The sequence below is a fragment of the Bombina bombina genome, chromosome 3 (genome assembly GCF_027579735.1).
Source record: "Bombina bombina isolate aBomBom1 chromosome 3, aBomBom1.pri, whole genome shotgun sequence".
NCBI lineage: Eukaryota > Metazoa > Chordata > Amphibia > Anura > Bombinatoridae > Bombina > Bombina bombina.
This window is the reverse complement of record NC_069501.1, coordinates 908,667-928,933: the sequence shown is the minus strand read 5'-3', so window position 1 is coordinate 928,933 and position 20,267 is coordinate 908,667. Positions and strand designations below refer to the sequence as shown.

Sequence of the window (20,267 nt, the reverse complement as noted above, 5' to 3'; positions counted from 1 at the left end):
CAGAGAGGACCAATCATGTGGTGTTCCAGGGAGAAACATTGCTGACAGTTTAAGTTTCCTTAGAGATGCTATTTATGCTAAAAGTAGGAGTCAACCTATGGCTGTGCTCTCCCTAGATTTTTAAAAGGCCTTCAATTCTATTTCTCATGTTTTTCTTTTTAAGACCCTTGGGAAAATGGGTTTTCCGTCCCCTTTGATTGATTTGATTAAATCTTTGTATGATAGTGGCACTAGTAAAATTCTTGTAAATGGTTTTTGTGGAGATTCAGTTTCTGTACGATCTGGGGTGAGACAAGGGTGTCCCTTATCTCCAGTCCTATTTATTTGTGCTCTAGAACCCTTGTTAAATAAGATCAGGCAATATAAGCTAATTAGAGGGATTTTTATAACAGGTGCTGGGGGACAACAGGCAAAGTGTATTGCTTATATGGATGACCTTAATGTTTTGTGCTCCTCTTACTCTTCCATCCACAGAAGTCTTTTTTGGGTTAATCTTTTTTCTTGTGTTTCTGCCTTAAGGGTTAACCTGGAGAAGTGTGCCTGTATGGTTTATGGCACATGGAGGGATGATTTACCTACAGATATTCAGGTAAATTATGATAGTATTAAAATCTTAGGAGTCTGGTTTGATCAAAACCTGTCAGGAGAACAGAACTGGGTTGGTATTATTAAAAAACATGAAGAGAAAATAAATTTTTGGAAATTAAGAGATCTGTCCCTTGAAGGTAAAGTGCTTATAATAAAAGCGGTCTTGTTACCTATTATTCTTTATAGTTGTATTATTTTTCCACCTAATAATTTATGGTTAAAACTTTTAAAAAAAAAGCCTTTGTTGTTGTTCTCATGGAACTCTAAAATGGATAAAGTTAATAGAGAAAATGTCTGTAAAACAAGGATCTGGGTGGTAAAGGTGTACCAGATTTAGGAGTTTTTGTTTATTTAAAGACTTTAGCCTATCTTGTTAGAACTTAAAATAGCTCCAATAGGGCTGCTGCTTTTTTAAGGTTTTTTCTAGGAGGTACCTTTTTTAAGTACAAGTGGTTTACATTTCATTAAAATATCCTTTTTTGCTGACACCACCAAAGTTTTTTAAGTTTGTTGAGAAAATTATTAGGGATTTTCATTTACAATCTGTTCCTTTAGATGTTGTTCAGAAACAAAGATAACTGACAGATTGGGTTCAGAAGGGTTCTACTATTGTTCCAGTGGAGCGCTTCTCAGAGTCTGTCTGTAAAGGAGTTTGGCAGAAAGTATCTAATGTTTGTCTTTTGAATTTTCAGAAGGATTTTGCTTGGTCTGCCATCCATCAGTGTGTTCCCACTCGATATTTTCAACATAGGCGTGGGTTGGTCAGATCGGAGGTGTGCCCTAGGGAACAGTGTTGGTGGAGTTAAACAGTTCATCATTTATTGTGGGATTGTTTTTTTTTTGCTCAAAATGTTTGGCAGGAATGTACTCCATTGTTTGTTTTTCTTACAGGTATCCCAAGTATAAATTATTATATGCTACTTTATGGTTTAACTCTTTCTATGTCAAATTCAAAACATTGTATGGCCTGGAAATTTCTCAATTGTATTAAAGAATCCCTGTGGAAATGTCGTAATATTTTTTTGTTTAAAAGAGATGTTATATCTGAAAAAGATTGTATTGGAATTGCTTTGAGTTCTTTGTATACTTATTTCCTTGTTGACGAAGCTAAGAATGCAGAAAAAGCTGTTGAAACATGGAAGCCAAATTCATGATCTAAAAAAATGACACTGTGATATGTTTTGTAGTTAGGTTACTTTATTATATTAGTTTTTTTGTTGAATATGTTTTGTTTTTAATTGTTGTTGGAAAAATTTGTTTTTTAATAAAAAGATAAAATCTGTTCTTATCAGTTTAATATCTGATATGTCCCCTATCTGGGGACCATATATTAAATGGATTTTTTGGAACAGGGAGATGGAAGAAGAGCTTGCTCTGTCCACTCCACGCATTGACCTGGTATTGCAGTACCTCCAGGACCGGTGCACCCCTCTCTTTTGCTGTGTGACAAAAACAGAATTGCGATGACAAGCGAAATTAGCTGCTGAACTTGGGAAGAAAGCCTCAGCAACAAGATGCCTGCATTCTTTTTTTGCCTTGTATTTTGTCGGTGTGCGCGGACAGCTTTCTTTTGGACTCTTGTTAACCCCTTGTGTGCTGGGCCAAAAAAGTTTTGAAAACGGCAGTTCTAGGAGAGGCGACCTTTTTTCTATCCTTTTTTTTTTATTCTTCATTTGATTAGGATTTCTTCCCAAATGTATGTATTGATGTATTTAATCATTTTGTGACTTTCTCTATCTATCAATCTATCCTTCTTGGCAGACAATAAAAGTAATTTGAGCTGCTGGAGCAGCAGCTTGTGTCAATTTTGTCCGTGTGCTTCTTTCTCCACCTGGTGCCTGGACAGAGAACTTTAAAAATGACTTGAGCCTGCTTGCCTGGTAGCTATCTAGCTAGGTAGGTAGGTAGCTAGGTCCAGAAGATAAAGTAGCAGCTAGGTGCAATCAGCATCAGCCAGGTGCTTTCACGTCTTTCTGTCTCCGGAGTGCAGCGGCAGGTGGCGGGGGAAGGCTGGGGGCCGTTTTTGGGGGAGGAGCCATGCAAATTGGAGAGCAGCTAGCTGTCCAGTCAGGCAGCAGGAAGAAGCTTGCAGAAGCAGCAGCAAGCAGGGGGTCTTCCGTGGCCAGTAGTAAGCTGGCTGAGGCTAGTAAGTAGTTGTCTTTTTCAGGCCTAGCCTAGCAGCAAGCAAGGGTGGTGGTCATCGCCGCTGCTGCTTTGTAATTTCCAATTGTGTCAATTGTCGCCAGTTGTCTGCCCTGTCTCCCCGAGGCAGATGGAGTGCTTTGGACGTGCAGCGTCCCAGACAAGAGCGTTGCGGTTATTGCTTCTCTGCCTTTTGGCTCAGATCAGTGGGTAATTTCATTTAGCTGATCTGGCCAGAAGGAAGCTCGGGGACCCCCTCACTTGGCCTTTGGCCACCTTCCTTCAGGGTTGGGGCATTGCTGCTTTTGGGTGTTGGGGCACGACCCTGGGCTTAAAACGAGTAGCGATCGGTAGGCGTTTGGCAGTTTTTCTTTTCCGGAGGACCCGCTCCCTCGGCCTTGAGCCCCTTCCCCTTTTTTGGGTTATGATCCTTGCTGCTATAAGGGGGGTGGCATTCCCTTTTTTGTTCCTTTTTGCGATGGCATCTAAGGTTTTTTTGGTCGTTTCCTTCGGGGGTGCGACTTTTTCCTACCTCATTTAACTCAGTGAGCGTTTTTGTTAGTGCTGAGGTTAGAGAGAAAGTGACAGATTTTTTTCTTTTTCAGGCAATCTTTTTTGATTTTTTACATTTAAAAGATTTTAAGTGTAGTCAGGATTTTTCTAAGATGGGATTTATTGATGTGACCTTTTCTGCTTCTGAAGCCTTATCCAGGTTTAGTATTGTCAGCATGATTTATTTAAGGGGATTAGGTGTGAGTTTCATTCTAAAGAGGAAGAGACTTTGTTAACTCTTCATATGTATAATCCCTATGTCTCTGAAAATGATATTATGGTATATCTAAGAAAATATTGTTCTCTGGTAGTTTTTCTAAGATATTTAAAAAATCCTGTAGGGGTTTGGAATGGTAAAAGGCAATAAAAGGTTATTTTCCATCAAGATGAATCATGTTACGATGGTTTTCGTTACCCCCTTTAAATGTTTCTATTGGGCCTAATAAAGGGAGGGCGTACTTTAAAGGTCAAGGGAATTTTTTGAGAAAATGTCTTGTTCATGGTCATCAGACCAGTGAATGTAAGGAAAAATTCTGTACCTATTGTAAATGTGATGAACATTATACCATTGAATGTAAAGTTAAGACCTGTTATTTATGTAATGCCATTGGTCACTTGTTTAGTGACTGTCCGAAAAAAAACTGCTAAAATGTCTTATTCTAGTGCTGTTAAAAAGCCTGTTCAAAATGTTGACCCTTCTATGCCCTCTATATCTAATAGTGTTCCTTCTGGGACAATTACCGACTCCAAACTTGTTAATGTTGTTCCTGATGATGTTAAATTTGAAAATTCCCTAGGGGATGTTTCCCCAGGGCAATCTGTTCTTTTGCTTTCTACTTCTGCAGATTCCAATTTTTCTCCTCCAGTGAAAATGTCCAAGTGTGATCAAGAGTCCCTGAAGAATCTGCAGCCTATGGACAGTGACAACATGGATACATCCAGTAGTGTGGCGGTTGATGGCCAGGATGTTTCTTTGTCTTCTCTTACAGGTTCTTCTATTCCCTGTGCGCAGATGGTGCAGACCCAGGTGGCAGTCTCCACTGAAGAGGTGTCCGTGGAAGCGGGTGTCGTTTTGGCGGATGTAGACTTGCCGGTGTCGTCATGTGATGAATCTGTGATGGAGCTCTCTCGTATTGATTGTAAGAGTCTATTCAAGTGTTGAAGAAGAAGACTAAGTTAGAGATGGTTCTGATTATAAGAAAAGGCTGGAGAATGTGTTTAGTGGGACCGAATTGTTCGGGAGTTGTTCCTCTCCTGGTTCAGCTCTTGAGGGTTTGGAACTGGACTTAAGTTCTTCAGTGCTTTGTATTGATGAGGATTTTCAAAGTCCTGTATCTGTTTCTACAGTAGAAAGTAATGGTGATTTTTTTTTAGATGTCATCATGGAACAGATTAAAGTATTAACCTTTAATGTACGTGCTATTCAATCTAAGGCACGTAGAGCTGCTTTGGTAGCGTTTGTTGCTACTCTTGGTTTTCATATAATCTGCTTACAAGAGTGTGCGTTGTCGTCAGATTCAGATCAAACTGCCCTACAGTAGGAGTGGAAGTATGGGCCGTCTGTGTGGTCTGGAACCAATGATAATAAAAATGCAGGAGTTGCTATTATGTTCAATACTAATCAATGTAAAGTTTTGGAGTCAAATGTTATTACATCTGGTCGTGCATTGTCTGTAAGGGTTGATTTTAAAGGTAACATTTGTTCTGTCTTTAATGTTTATGCCTCCCCTTTTAAACAGGAAAGAGCAGATATATTTGAGACCTTAAGCTTTTTTCTGCGATCTGAGCCTACTATTGTTGTAGGTGACTTCAATACAGTTTTGAAGGCCGAAGGGTGTAAGAGGTTGCGTGGTGAGGGCTCGGTTGATAGCACCTCTAAGAAACTGGCTTAGATGATCGTAGATACAGGTCTGGTGGATGTTTGGCAAAAAGTTAATCCACAATTTCCTGGGTTTACATGGGAGAGGGTGTATGTACAATCTCGAATAGATTTTGTTTTCTGCTCAACCTTTTTTCCCCCTGTGCAGGCAACATTAATTAATAACATTTTTTCCGACCATAAACTTTTGTCTTGTACTCCTCAGATTTCAAAGGAGTGTCATGGGCCAGGTATATGGAAGTTTAATGCCTCAATGCTATCTGATGAAGATGTTGTAAACAGGTTTCTTAAATTATTTCAGAGTTTGTCAGTCCTTAAAAAATATAATTCATCTCCTTTGAGTTGGTGGCATATGTTAAAGGATGAAACCAGGTTCTTTTTTCCAGAAATGGGGTAAAATTATTGCTAAGGAGAAAAGGGCTGTTTATAATTCTTTGCTCCTTAGATTGCAGTGGTTATACCGGAAGAGGAATGGTGGTATGTCAGTTGAGGAAGAAATTAAAAATCGTATTTCTGACATTGGGAAATCTATAATTTTTAATTCCAGCGTTAAACATGTGGAGGAGGGGGAAAAATGTTCCCGGTACTTTTTTAAAAAGCCTTTTTGTAAAACTGACATGAAAGTATTAGTGGAGGGAGATGTTTCTAGTACTTCCACTACTGGTATCCTGGATATTGCTACTAACTTTTATAAATCTTTGTATGATGTTAAAAGATGATTCCCTTTCGATGAGTGATTTTTTAGATTCTATTACAGACAGACTTCCAGAGGATGCACGTGTTGATTTATGCGGCCCTATTACTGAAGCAGAACTTCAAACAGCAGTAGATGATAGTGCTTCAGGGAAATCTCCGGGGGCTGATGGATTTTTTTTAATGAATTTTATAAATCTTTTTGGGAAATCCTTAAGGGTGATCTCTTAGAAGTGCTTAATTATGTTTTATCTTGTGATGTTATTCCTGCTTACTTTTAAAGGTATTGTTACTCTCCTTTATAAAAAAGGTGACAAGGCTAATATACGAAACTGGAGACCCATTACGTTACTTAATTGTGACTACAAGCTTTTAACAAAAGTCTTAGCTAATAGAATTAAGAGAGTGGTGCACTATGTGGTTAAAGATGACCAATCTTGTGCTGTGCCAGGAAGAACTATTATGGATAGTATTTGTTTATTAAGGGATACACTTTTGTACTGTATTGATATTAAGTTACCAGTTGCCTTAGTAAGCATGGATTTTGAAAAGGCATTTGACTCTGTGTCTCATCACTATCTTTTTTCTGTTTTAGCTCGTATGGGGTTTCCTGAGTTACTGTTACATCAGATTAGAGCCTAGTATGTAAGTAGTGAGAGCATGTTGTTGGTGAATGGTCACTGTGGCAGATCCTTCCCTATAAGATCTGGGGTTAGGCAGGGCTGCCCTTTATCACCCCTTCTTTTCATATGTGCGATAGAACCTTTTCTTAATGTAATCCGTGAGGATAAAGTTATTAAAGGGATCTTTTTACCAGGTTCTGGGGTTAGCAAGTTATATATGTGTCATATATGGATGACGTTAGTGTGATCTATTCATCTTATGCTGATATTCATCGTTGTGTTCTGTGGGCAAGTATTTTTTCTGCGTGTTCTGCCTTAAAATTAAATTTGGGGAAAAGTGTCTGTATGATTTTTGGGAATTGGATGATCTTCCTCAAGGGTTACAGATAATTTATGATAAGGGTAAAGTTCTTGGGGTTTGGTTTGACCAAAAAGTGAGCGGTCAGGAAAGCTGGTCTGTTTTGACTGCTAAAATGGAGGATAAATGTACCTTTTGGTCATTAAGAGACTTGTCTATGGAGGGTAAAATATTAGTTATAAAATCTGTTATTTTGCCTTTAATTTTGTTTTGTTGTCTTATTTTTCCTCCAAACATTAGGGTTAAGGATTAGGATTAAGAGAATTAAGAAACCCATTTTTCATTTTTTCTAGAGTTCAAAAATGGAGAAACTTTCGAGAGAAAAGTTGTGTAAATCTAAAGTCTGTGGAGGAAAAAGTTTTCCGGATTTTGATAAGTACATTCTATTGAAACTCATTTCCTATATTGTTAGTACTTCTCTTAAAGAGAATAAAATTGGTGTTTTCATTAGATATCATACTGGTAGGTTGCTTCATTGATTTGGGTGGTGTATTTGGTCTTTGAGGTGTCCTTATAGATTAAATGTTTTGCAGAAAATTGTGACTTTGTTTAATCTTAAGAATGTCCCTTTAAGTGTGGATATTGATCAAAAGAAGCTTTGTAACCATGCCTCTCCTTCCTGTTTTGTTCTTCCAGTGCAGCAGTTTACAGAAGATGCTTCAAAAGTGATTTGGCAGCGAGTTTCTTCTTTTTTGTGTAATTCCCAAAAAGATTTTGCATGGTCAGCAGTGCATGATTGTGTTCCAACATAGACGTGGTCTGGTGAGGTCTGTATGTTGCCCGAGGAATAAATGTTTCTTATCAGAATCTGTTTTTCATGTATTGTGGGAATGTTGGTTTGCCAAGCAAGTGTGGGTTGACTGTATGCCTTTATTGAATCATTTAGGGGTTTCACTACCGCTTACTTATAACACTGTCTTATATGGGTCTTTTCTTACCTTGTCTAATGCTCGTGATAGTCATTTGGCAGTTGTTAAATTGTATTAAAATCTCTTTATGGGGGGGCGGAGACAGCTCTGTATCTGAGCGGTCGCTTTTTTCACAGCTCCGGACCAGGTCCGATAATTCTCCTACATTTGACCGCTCAGTGCAGCCCAACTCACTTCCAAATCAAGGTTCAGACTGCAGGAGGATCCCATAAATATCGGGTAACCCAATTGCAGGAGATTGCTATCTTCTATACACGTAAAGGTTACTTCAGCAACTACTGGGGAACGGCCATCTTTCGCCCACGAGGTGCCTTACTCATACTTTACACTTAACTGGGTATTAGATCAGCAGCAGAGATATCTGGGGAGGAATGGAGGATCTCCAAGCCACTATATTAGCCCAGCTAGAGGCGTTTGACAGCCTGATGTGCCGCAGATTTAAGGACACAAGTTGCGCCTCTAACCCATATTATGGCGCCGACTCTGAGTCTAGAACTAACATTGCCTAATCCCCTGCCACAACAACCTCTTAAGCAGGAGCCCTTGACATGCTCTGACGAAGCAGAAGACCGCTCTACTCTAACAGTGACAGAGCTGCCAAAAAACATTGCAACTTATGCAGTGGAAGTAGCGGTTACAATCGGGAGCTCCATAGTAAGGCTGGAGAGGGACTCCCAGATCACGGCTCCTCAGCAATTACCTGCCGATGCACTTCATCCCACAGCCGTAGATGAGCACTACAGCCTTGAGATCCCTGATCACGTAAGGGAAGCCACCGAGTATCTTGAGCCACATGTCACTACACAAAAAGGTTTAAGAGCGAAGCAGAGTACCCTTGGGACCCGACTGGTCGGGTGGAAGACCGGAACAGAATATGCTCCTATAGGCTCTATCGCTACTTCACCATCTGCTTTGGATCCCTCTCGCAGCCACATCATCCTCCTGCTATTTTCTGAGGTCAGGCACCACCTGGAATGTCCTATAGCCACTGCGGATGCTAGACCCACTGATCGCTACTTAGGGTTACCTTCTTAATCCACCGCAGTCTTACCAACAGGTCGTTATAAACGCATGTGTGCGGTCCGTATTAGGAGAGGAGTGGGTTAAAGACCTTGGATACCTCTTTTTGGAGAACCGCTGCAGTCGCGGTTGCTTCATTGCTATCCACTCAGCCACAATTGCTAAGCTCTTGCTAGAGACTCGCAGCCCAAATCTTCATATATTCTCAATATTCATAGGACATATTTAAGATTCCTTGGGTGATAGACTCTCACTCCAAAATTTTTGCTTTCTCCATATGGTGGCCACAGTGGGGAACTCATTTAAGGTTTTATTTTCTTTATGGATATTCTATCCCACACTTTTATTCTGGAAAATATGGTCACTATGACATCAACCTGTTAAACTTATATGCAAAGGAGCTATAATTTTTGTAAAATTTTATTTTCTGGTATTTATATTCTCCTATGTTTAGCCCACACTGATGGTCCTTACTGCAATGTTTAATGTTTTAGAAGTGGTATTAAATTTGCGCATTTATTCTATTTTTATAAGAGTATGCTAGGTACTTACATGCCAAGGTGTTATTTTGACACTGAAGTTTTACTATTCTGTGGTAGCGTGTATGCTGAATAGAATTGCCTTGCTCAAGGTTTAAATTTGTGAGGTTTTTTTTTTATATACACCCTTATCATACACAACCTAGAGTTCTCATATGTTATTTGTATAGGCTTTTTCTAAACCTTTATATTTCACAACAATTGTGGTACATACCACTTGTTGGTTAACTATGACGTTCACTCTGTTGATAAGGCATATACCTACAAGTTGGACTCTCTACCCTATTTTCTAGGTGTACTCATGGTTAGTTTTTACTGATATATCCCTGAAGGTAGCTGCTCATTCTCTACATAACAAGGTGTACATCTCCTTCTTAGAAGTTTCTGTGTTTAATGCCTAGAGTTCAGCAAAACCCCTTGATTCTAAGCAAACATTACTTTCCTTAGCCCTAAGACTTCAGCTCCTTCCTATCCTTTTTATTTTCACAGTTATATTGTACCTTGAAACATGAGATATATGTTCCTTATATGATATTGATTGCCATATACCCTACAGTTTTGTATTTAGGAAGTGGTTTCATCATATATAATACCATAGAGATCTATATGTATTCACTTGAGGAATCTAATAGTCTATGAGCTAGGCTCCTTGGTCTGCTGATGATTGCTGCTTGTTTATAGTAACAAGCCTAATACAGGGCCTCTGATTTTTAGGTATAGCAGGTCTTCAGTAAGAAGTCTTATACGGTGTCCTCTAGTGTCTAGGTACAATACGTATACAGCAGCAAGTTTTTATATAGTATCCTTTAGTATATAGGTACAGCTTATGTTTAGGAACAAGTATTTTATAGGGCTATCTAGTATATGGGTACACCCTGTATCTAGCAGTACATCACATTCAGAGCCCTCAGCGCATTGGTACTGCTTGTGTATAGTAATAAGACCAGTACGGTCCCTCTAATTTGTGGATATTCCTTGTATATAGTGACAAGTCTTATATAGTTGCCTTTAGTTTCTCGGTACAACTCGTGTTTAGTGACAAACCTAATACAGTGTATCCAGTGTGTTAGCACGGATTTATAGTAACAAGTCTAGTATATAGGTACAGTTTACGGATAGTATTAAGTTTAATGCCGACCCCCTGGTATATAGGTATTAAAGAGCCTCTAGTGTTTAGATATAGATGGTGTGTGGTAGTGGATTTAGTATAGTACCCTCTAGTACGCAGGTATTGTTTGAGTTTGTTAATAAGACTAACTTAGGGCTCCTAACAGTCATTGGCCACAGCACTCTTGATATTTAATCCCCAATACCTTTCCAGTATCCTTTCTGGCTCCGCCCTCCTCTTTCCCTTCCATTTCGAGCGGCTCTTGCCCGCTGCATCCCCCTCCCCATGTACTTAGGCCTATATGAGGCCAGACATAAGCCAACTCCCTACCTCTCACCATATCTAGCCTATAGAGTATCTCTTATCTCGAGGTAGAGACCATTAGTCATTAACCATATAATATAAAAACCGAGGTTTCAATGTTATATGTTCCAGTCACTCAAATTCCCTACATTTTGATTTCTATTGTGTGCATGATGTCAGAGGTGGTGTAATAACTCATGTTAAAGGGACATGCCATCCACATTTTTTCTTTTATGATTTAGAAAGAGAATGCAATTTTAAACATCTTTCTAATTTACTTATATTATCTAATTTGTTTTATTCTCTTGATATTATTTGATGAAAAGCATATCTAGATATGCTCACTAGCTGCTGATTGGTTGCTGCACATAGAAGTCTCATGTGATTGGCTTACCCATGTGCATTGCTTTTTCTTCAAATAACAATATCTAAAAAATGAAGCAAAATAAATAATAGAAGTAAATTGTAATGTTTTTTAAATTTCTATGTTCTATCTGAATCATGAAAGAAAGATTTTGGGTTTAGTGGCCCTTTAACTGATTTTTTCTTGTTATTGAACTTGTTATACTCCATACCATTAGCTTTTATTTATATGTACAAACAGTACCACTACTGGTTAGATATTGCAAAAATAACCACTACATTAGTACACCATTGTTTAAGCCCATGTTTATTTCTTATATGAGGAATGTATAAGTGATTTTATTTTTTTTCTGATCCGTGCCTGGACATATTTTCTGTATTATTGTTATTATTCTCTACCTCAATAAAAAATTATTATATATAAAAAAAAAAAAAAAATCTCTTTATGGTCCTTTCGAAATTGGTGGCTTTTTAAAAAAGAGAATTTATCCCCTAAAGATCGTTTAGGTTTTGGTTTAGCCTACACTTATTTTTTTCATTGATAAAAAATCTGATGTGCAGAGGGCTATAGGTTTATGGAAAACAGAAAAATGGCATAATAGAATTGTAGTTTATTTTGTACTTAATGTTTTGTGTTTTCCTTTTCAGGTATCCGTTTTTTGCTGTGTCCATGGAAAGAAGAAGGAACGGCCTTAGGGTCAGCGAATAGGGTTGTGTTTAGTTTATTGATAGGAATTTTTATTTTTTTATTTTTGATAGGGATATGCTGAGTTTGTTTGAGGGACAGTGTTGAGGGTTTGTGGTAGGGTCAGTGAGGGACAGATTTTTGTAAAATGTAATTGTATTTTTTATGTATTACATGTATTTTTATGTATTACATGTATTTTTTATGTATTACATGTATTTTTTATGTATTACATGTATTTTTTATGTATTACATGTATTTTTTTATGTATTACATGTATTTTTTATGTATTACATGTATTTTATATGTATTACATGTATTTTTATGTATTACATGTATTTTTATGCATTACATGTATTTTTTATGTATTACATGTATTTTTTATGTATTACATGTATTTGTATGTATTACATGTATTTGTATGTATTACATGTATTTTTATGTATTACATGTATTTTTATGTACTACATGTATTTATGTACTACATGTATTTATGTATTACATGTATTTTTATGTATTACATGTATTTTTATGTATTACATGTATTTTTATGTATTACATGTATTTTTATGTATTACATGTATTTTTTGTATTACATGTATTTTTATGTATTACATGTATTTGTATGTATTACATGTAGTTTTTATGTATTACATGTAGTTTTTATGTATTACATGTAGTTTTTATGTATTACATGTATTACATGTATTACATGTATTTATGTATTACATGTATTTTTATGTATTACATGTATTTTTATGTATTACATGTATTTTTTGTATTACATGTATTTTTATGTATTACATGTAGTTTTTATGTATTACATGTAGTTTTTATGTATTACATGTAGTTTTTATGTATTACATGTATTTATGTATTACATGTATGTATGTATTACATGTATTTTTTATGTATTACGTGTATTTTTTATGTATTACGTGTATTTTTATATGTATTACATGTATTTTTTATGTATTACATGTATTTTTTATGTATTACATGTATTTTTTTATGTATTACATGTATTTTTTATGTATTACATGTATTTTATATGTATTACATGTATTTTTATGTATTACATGTATTTTTATGCATTACATGTATTTTTTATGTATTACATGTATTTTTTATGTATTACATGTATTTGTATGTATTACATGTATTTGTATGTATTACATGTATTTTTATGTATTACATGTATTTTTATGTACTACATGTATTTATGTACTACATGTATTTATGTATTACATGTATTTTTATGTATTACATGTATTTTTATGTATTACATGTATTTTTATGTATTACATGTATTTTTATGTATTACATGTATTTTTTGTATTACATGTATTTTTATGTATTACATGTATTTGTATGTATTACATGTAGTTTTTATGTATTACATGTAGTTTTTATGTATTACATGTAGTTTTTATGTATTACATGTATTACATGTATTACATGTATTTATGTATTACATGTATTTTTATGTATTACATGTATTTTTATGTATTACATGTATTTTTTGTATTACATGTATTTTTATGTATTACATGTAGTTTTTATGTATTACATGTAGTTTTTATGTATTACATGTAGTTTTTATGTATTACATGTATGTATGTATTACATGTATGTATGTATTACATGTATTTTTTATGTATTACGTGTATTTTTATATGTATTACGTGTATTTTTATATGTATTACATGTATTTTTTATGTATTACATGTATTTTTTATGTATTACATGTATTTTTTATGTATTACATGTATTTTTTATGTATTACATGTATTTTTATGTATTACATGTATTTTTATGTATTACATGTATTTTTATGTACTACATGTATTTATGTATTACATGTATTTTTATGTATTACATGTATTTTTATGTATTACATGTATTTTTATGTATTACATGTATTTTTATGTATTACATGTATTTTTATGTATTACATGTATTTTTTGTATTACATGTATTTTTATGTATTACATGTATTTTTATGTATTACATGTATTTTTATGTATTACATGTATTTTTATGTATTACATGTATTTTTATGTATTACTTGTATTTGTATGTATTACTTGTATTTGTATGTATTACATGTATTTTTATGTATTACTTGTATTTGTATGTATTACATGTATTTTTATGTATTACTTGTATTTGTATGTATTACATGTATTTTTATGTATTACTTGTATTTGTATGTATTACATGTATTTTTATGTATTACATGTATTTTTATGTATTACATGTATTTTGTATGTATTACATGTATTTTTATGTATTACATGTATTTTGTATGTATTACATGTATTTTTATGTATTACTTGTATTTGTATGTATTACATGTATTTTTATGTATTACTTGTATTTGTATGTATTACATGTATTTTTATGTATTACATGTATTTTTATGTATTACATGTATTTTGTATGTATTACATGTATTTTTATGTATTACATGTATTTTTATGTATTACATGTATTTTTATGTATTACATGTATTTTGTATGTATTACATGTATTTTGTATGTATTACATGTATTTTTATGTATTACATGTATTTTTTATGTATTACATGTATTTTTTATGTATTACATGTATTTTTTATGTATTACATGTATTTTTATGTATTACATGTATTTTTTATGTATTACATGTATTTTTGATCACAGGAATTCTGTCTAGATTCTTTGTTAATTGTAATTGTACTTTGTATGTATTACATGTATTTTTATGTATTACTTGTATTTTTATGTATTACTTGTATTTTTATGTATTACTTGTATTTTTATGTATTACTTGTATTTTTATGTATTACATGTATTTTTTATGTATTACATGTATTTTTTATGTATTACATGTATTTTTATGTATTACATGTATTTGTATGTATTACATGAGTTTTTATGTATTACATGTATTTTTATGTATTACATGTATTTGTATGTATTACATGAGTTTTTATGTATTACATGTATTTATGTATTACATGTATTTATGTATTACATGTATGTATGTATTACATGTATTTTTTATGTATTACATGTATTTTTTATGTATTACATGTACTTTTTATGTATTACATGTATTTTGTATGTATTACATGTATTTTTATGTATTACATGTATTTTTTATGTATTACATGTATTTTTATGTATTACATGTAGTTTTTATGTATTACATGTAGTTTTTATGTATTACATGTAGTTTTTATGTATTACATGTATTTATGTATTACATGTATGTATGTATTACATGTATTTTTTATGTATTACGTGTATTTTTTATGTATTACGTGTATTTTTATATGTATTACATGTATTTTTTATGTATTACATGTATTTTTTATGTATTACATGTATTTTTTTATGTATTACATGTATTTTTTATGTATTACATGTATTTTATATGTATTACATGTATTTTTATGTATTACATGTATTTTTATGCATTACATGTATTTTTTATGTATTACATGTATTTTTTATGTATTACATGTATTTGTATGTATTACATGTATTTGTATGTATTACATGTATTTTTATGTATTACATGTATTTTTATGTACTACATGTATTTATGTACTACATGTATTTATGTATTACATGTATTTTTATGTATTACATGTATTTTTATGTATTACATGTATTTTTATGTATTACATGTATTTTTATGTATTACATGTATTTTTTGTATTACATGTATTTTTATGTATTACATGTATTTGTATGTATTACATGTAGTTTTTATGTATTACATGTAGTTTTTATGTATTACATGTAGTTTTTATGTATTACATGTATTACATGTATTACATGTATTTATGTATTACATGTATTTTTATGTATTACATGTATTTTTATGTATTACATGTATTTTTTGTATTACATGTATTTTTATGTATTACATGTAGTTTTTATGTATTACATGTAGTTTTTATGTATTACATGTAGTTTTTATGTATTACATGTATGTATGTATTACATGTATGTATGTATTACATGTATTTTTTATGTATTACGTGTATTTTTATATGTATTACGTGTATTTTTATATGTATTACATGTATTTTTTATGTATTACATGTATTTTTTATGTATTACATGTATTTTTTATGTATTACATGTATTTTTTATGTATTACATGTATTTTTATGTATTACATGTATTTTTATGTATTACATGTATTTTTATGTACTACATGTATTTATGTATTACATGTATTTTTATGTATTACATGTATTTTTATGTATTACATGTATTTTTATGTATTACATGTATTTTTATGTATTACATGTATTTTTATGTATTACATGTATTTTTTGTATTACATGTATTTTTATGTATTACATGTATTTTTATGTATTACATGTATTTTTATGTATTACATGTATTTTTATGTATTACATGTATTTTTATGTATTACTTGTATTTGTATGTATTACTTGTATTTGTATGTATTACATGTATTTTTATGTATTACTTGTATTTGTATGTATTACATGTATTTTTATGTATTACTTGTATTTGTATGTATTACATGTATTTTTATGTATTACTTGTATTTGTATGTATTACATGTATTTTTATGTATTACATGTATTTTTATGTATTACATGTATTTTGTATGTATTACATGTATTTTTATGTATTACATGTATTTTGTATGTATTACATGTATTTTTATGTATTACTTGTATTTGTATGTATTACATGTATTTTTATGTATTACTTGTATTTGTATGTATTACATGTATTTTTATGTATTACATGTATTTTTATGTATTACATGTATTTTGTATGTATTACATGTATTTTTATGTATTACATGTATTTTTATGTATTACATGTATTTTTATGTATTACATGTATTTTGTATGTATTACATGTATTTTGTATGTATTACATGTATTTTTATGTATTACATGTATTTTTTATGTATTACATGTATTTTTTATGTATTACATGTATTTTTATGTATTACATGTATTTTTTATGTATTACATGTATTTTTGATCACAGGAATTCTGTCTAGATTCTTTGTTAATTGTAATTGTACTTTGTATGTATTACATGTATTTTTATGTATTACTTGTATTTTTATGTATTACTTGTATTTTTATGTATTACTTGTATTTTTATGTATTACATGTATTTTTTATGTATTACATGTATTTTTTATGTATTACATGTATTTTTATGTATTACATGTATTTGTATGTATTACATGAGTTTTTATGTATTACATGTATTTTTATGTATTACATGTATTTGTATGTATTACATGAGTTTTTATGTATTACATGTATTTATGTATTACATGTATTTATGTATTACATGTATGTATGTATTACATGTATTTTTTATGTATTACATGTATTTTTTATGTATTACATGTACTTTTTATGTATTACATGTATTTTGTATGTATTACATGTATTTTTATGTATTACATGTATTTTTTATGTATTACATGTATTTTTTATGTATTACATGTATTTGTATGTATTACATGTATTTTTATGTATTACATGTATTTTTATGTATTACATGTATTTTGTATGTATTACATGTATTTTGTATGTATTACATGTATTTTGTATGTATTACATGTATTTGTATGTATTACATGTATTTTTGATCACAGGAATTCTGTCTAGATTCTTTGTTAATTGTAATTGTACTTTGTATGTATTACATGTATTTTTATGTATTACGTGTATTTTTATGTATTACATGTATTTTTATGTATTACATGTATTTTTATGTATTACATGTATTTTTTATGTATTACATGTATTTTTATGTATTACATGTATTTTTTATGTATTACATGTATTTTTGATCACAGGAATTCTGTCTAGATTCTTTGTTAATTGTAATTGTACTTTGTATGTATTACATGTATTTTTATGTATTACTTGTATTTTTATGTATTACATGTATTTTTATGTATTACATGTATTTGTATGTATTACATGTATTTGTATGTATTACATGTATTTGTATGTATTACATGTAGTTTTATGTATTACATGTAGTTTTATGTATTACATGTAGTTTTTATGTATTACATGTATTTTTATGTATTACATGTATTTTTATGTATTACATGTAGTTTTTATGTATTACGTGTATTTTTATGTATTACATGTATTTTTATGTATTACATGTATTTGTATGTATTACATGTAGTTTTTATGTATTACGTGTATTTTTATGTATTACATGTATTTTTATGTATTACATGTATTTGTATGTATTACATGTATTTTTATGTATTACACGTATTTGTATGTATTACACGTATTTTTATGTATTACATGTATTTTTATGTATTACATGTAGTTTTTATGTATTACATGTAGTTTTTATGTATTACATGTATTTTGTATGTATTACATGTATTTTTATGTATTACATGTATTTTTTATGTATTACATGTATTTGTATGTATTACATGTATTTGTATGTATTACATGTATTTTTATGTATTACATGTATTTTGTATGTATTACATGTATTTTGTATGTATTACATGTATTTTGTATGTATTACATGTATTTGTATGTATTACATGTATTTGTATGTATTACATGTATTTTTATGTATTACATGTATTTTTTATGTATTTGTATGTATTACATGTATTTGTATGTATTACATGTATTTTTATGTATTACATGTATTTTGTATGTATTACATGTATTTTGTATGTATTACATGTATTTTGTATGTATTACATGTATTTGTATGTATTACATGTATTTTTGATCACAGGAATTCTGTCTAGATTCTTTGTTAATTGTAATTGTACTTTGTATGTATTACATGTATTTTTATGTATTACGTGTATTTTTATGTATTACATAAATACATGTAATACATAAAAATACATGTAATACATAAATACATGTAATACATGTATTACATGTATTTTTATGTATTACATGTATTTTTTATGTATTACATGTATTTTTATGTATTACATGTATTTTTATGTATTACATGTATTTTTATGTATTACATGTATTTTTATGTATTACATGTATTTTTATGTATTACATGTATTTTTATGTATTACATGTATTTTTATGTATTACATGTATTTTTGATGACAGGAATTCTATGTCTAGATTCTTTGTTAATTGTAATTGTATGTATTACATGTATTTTTGATGATAGGGATTCTTTGTTAATTGTAATTGTATGTATTACATGTAGTTTTGATGATAGGAATTCTATGTCTAGATTCTTTGTTAATTGTAATTGTATGTATTACATGTATTTTTGATGACAGGGATTCTTTGTTAATTGTAATTGTATGTATTACATGTATTTTTGATGATAGGGATTCTTTGTTAATTGTAATTGTATGTATTACATGTATTTTTGATGATAGGGATTCTTTGTTAATTGTAATTGTATGTATTACATGTATTTTTGATGATAGGGATTCTTTGTTAATTGTAATTGTATGTATTACATGTATTTTTGATGAATCAGTTTGAATATAACTTGTCTTACCGATTCTTTTTACTGTTTTTTTATTCTGAATATATTCTTTGTGAATTTCAATATAAAATACAAAAAAAAAAAATCTGTTCTTATCAGTTTAATATCTGATACGCGCCCTATCTGGGTGCCATATATTAAATGGATTTTTGAAACAGGGAGATTTAAGAAGAGCTTGATCTGTCCACTCCACGCATTGACCTGGTATTGCAGTACCTCCAGGACCGGTGCACCCCTCTCTTTTGCTGTGTGACAAAAACAGAATCCCAACAACAAAGCCGACAAGCGAAATTAGCTGCTGCCTGCAGCAGACTTTAGGAAGAAAGCCTCAGCAACAAGCTGCTTGCCTGCCTGCATTCTTTTTTGCCATCCTGTGCGCGCAGCTTTCTTTTGGACTCTTGTTAACCCCTTGTGTGCTGGACAAAAAAAAAGCCGATTTATTTATGTATTTCATCATTTTGTATGTATTGATGTGTCAATTGATTTATTTATTCATGTGTTTACTAATTTTGTGACATTCTTCCTTTTTTGTCTCTTTCTTTCTATCTCTCCTCCTTGGCAGACAATAAAAGTCTTTGGAGCTGACAATGTTGTCTGTGTAATTCTTTCTCCACCTGGTGCCTGGACAGGGAAGTTTAAAAAATGAGTTGAGCCTGCTAGCTAGCTAGGTAGGCAGACAGCTAAGCCCAGAAGATCCAGTAGCAGCTAGGTGCAATCAGCATCAGCCAGGTGCTTTCACGTCTTTCTGTCTCCGGAGTGCAGCGGGGGGAAGGAGGGAAGCCATGCAAATTAAAGAGCAGATATCTGTCAAGTCAGGCAGCAGGTAGGAGCTGCTTTTTAGCATTGGCAGGGGGGGTCATCCCTAGCCAGTAGTAAGCTGGCTGAGGCTAGTATTTGTCTTTTTCGGGCCTAGCAGCCAGCCAGATTTGGTGTTGGCCGCTGAGCTACTGCTTTTGCAT

General features: G+C 31.4%; 2 non-coding genes across 2 annotated transcripts; both read left to right on the top strand.

Annotated features, from left to right (window-relative positions):
- Window positions 1-1,825: 1,825 nt before the first annotated feature.
- Window positions 1,826-2,020, top strand: LOC128654939 (U2 spliceosomal RNA). The gene has a single exon (XR_008401577.1). It is a non-coding gene; the product is annotated as a U2 spliceosomal RNA (small nuclear RNA).
- A 17,331-nt stretch (window positions 2,021-19,351) lies between these two features.
- LOC128655046 (U2 spliceosomal RNA) lies at window positions 19,352-19,546 on the top strand. The gene has a single exon (XR_008401634.1). It is a non-coding gene; the product is annotated as a U2 spliceosomal RNA (small nuclear RNA).
- Window positions 19,547-20,267: the final 721 nt, after the last annotated feature.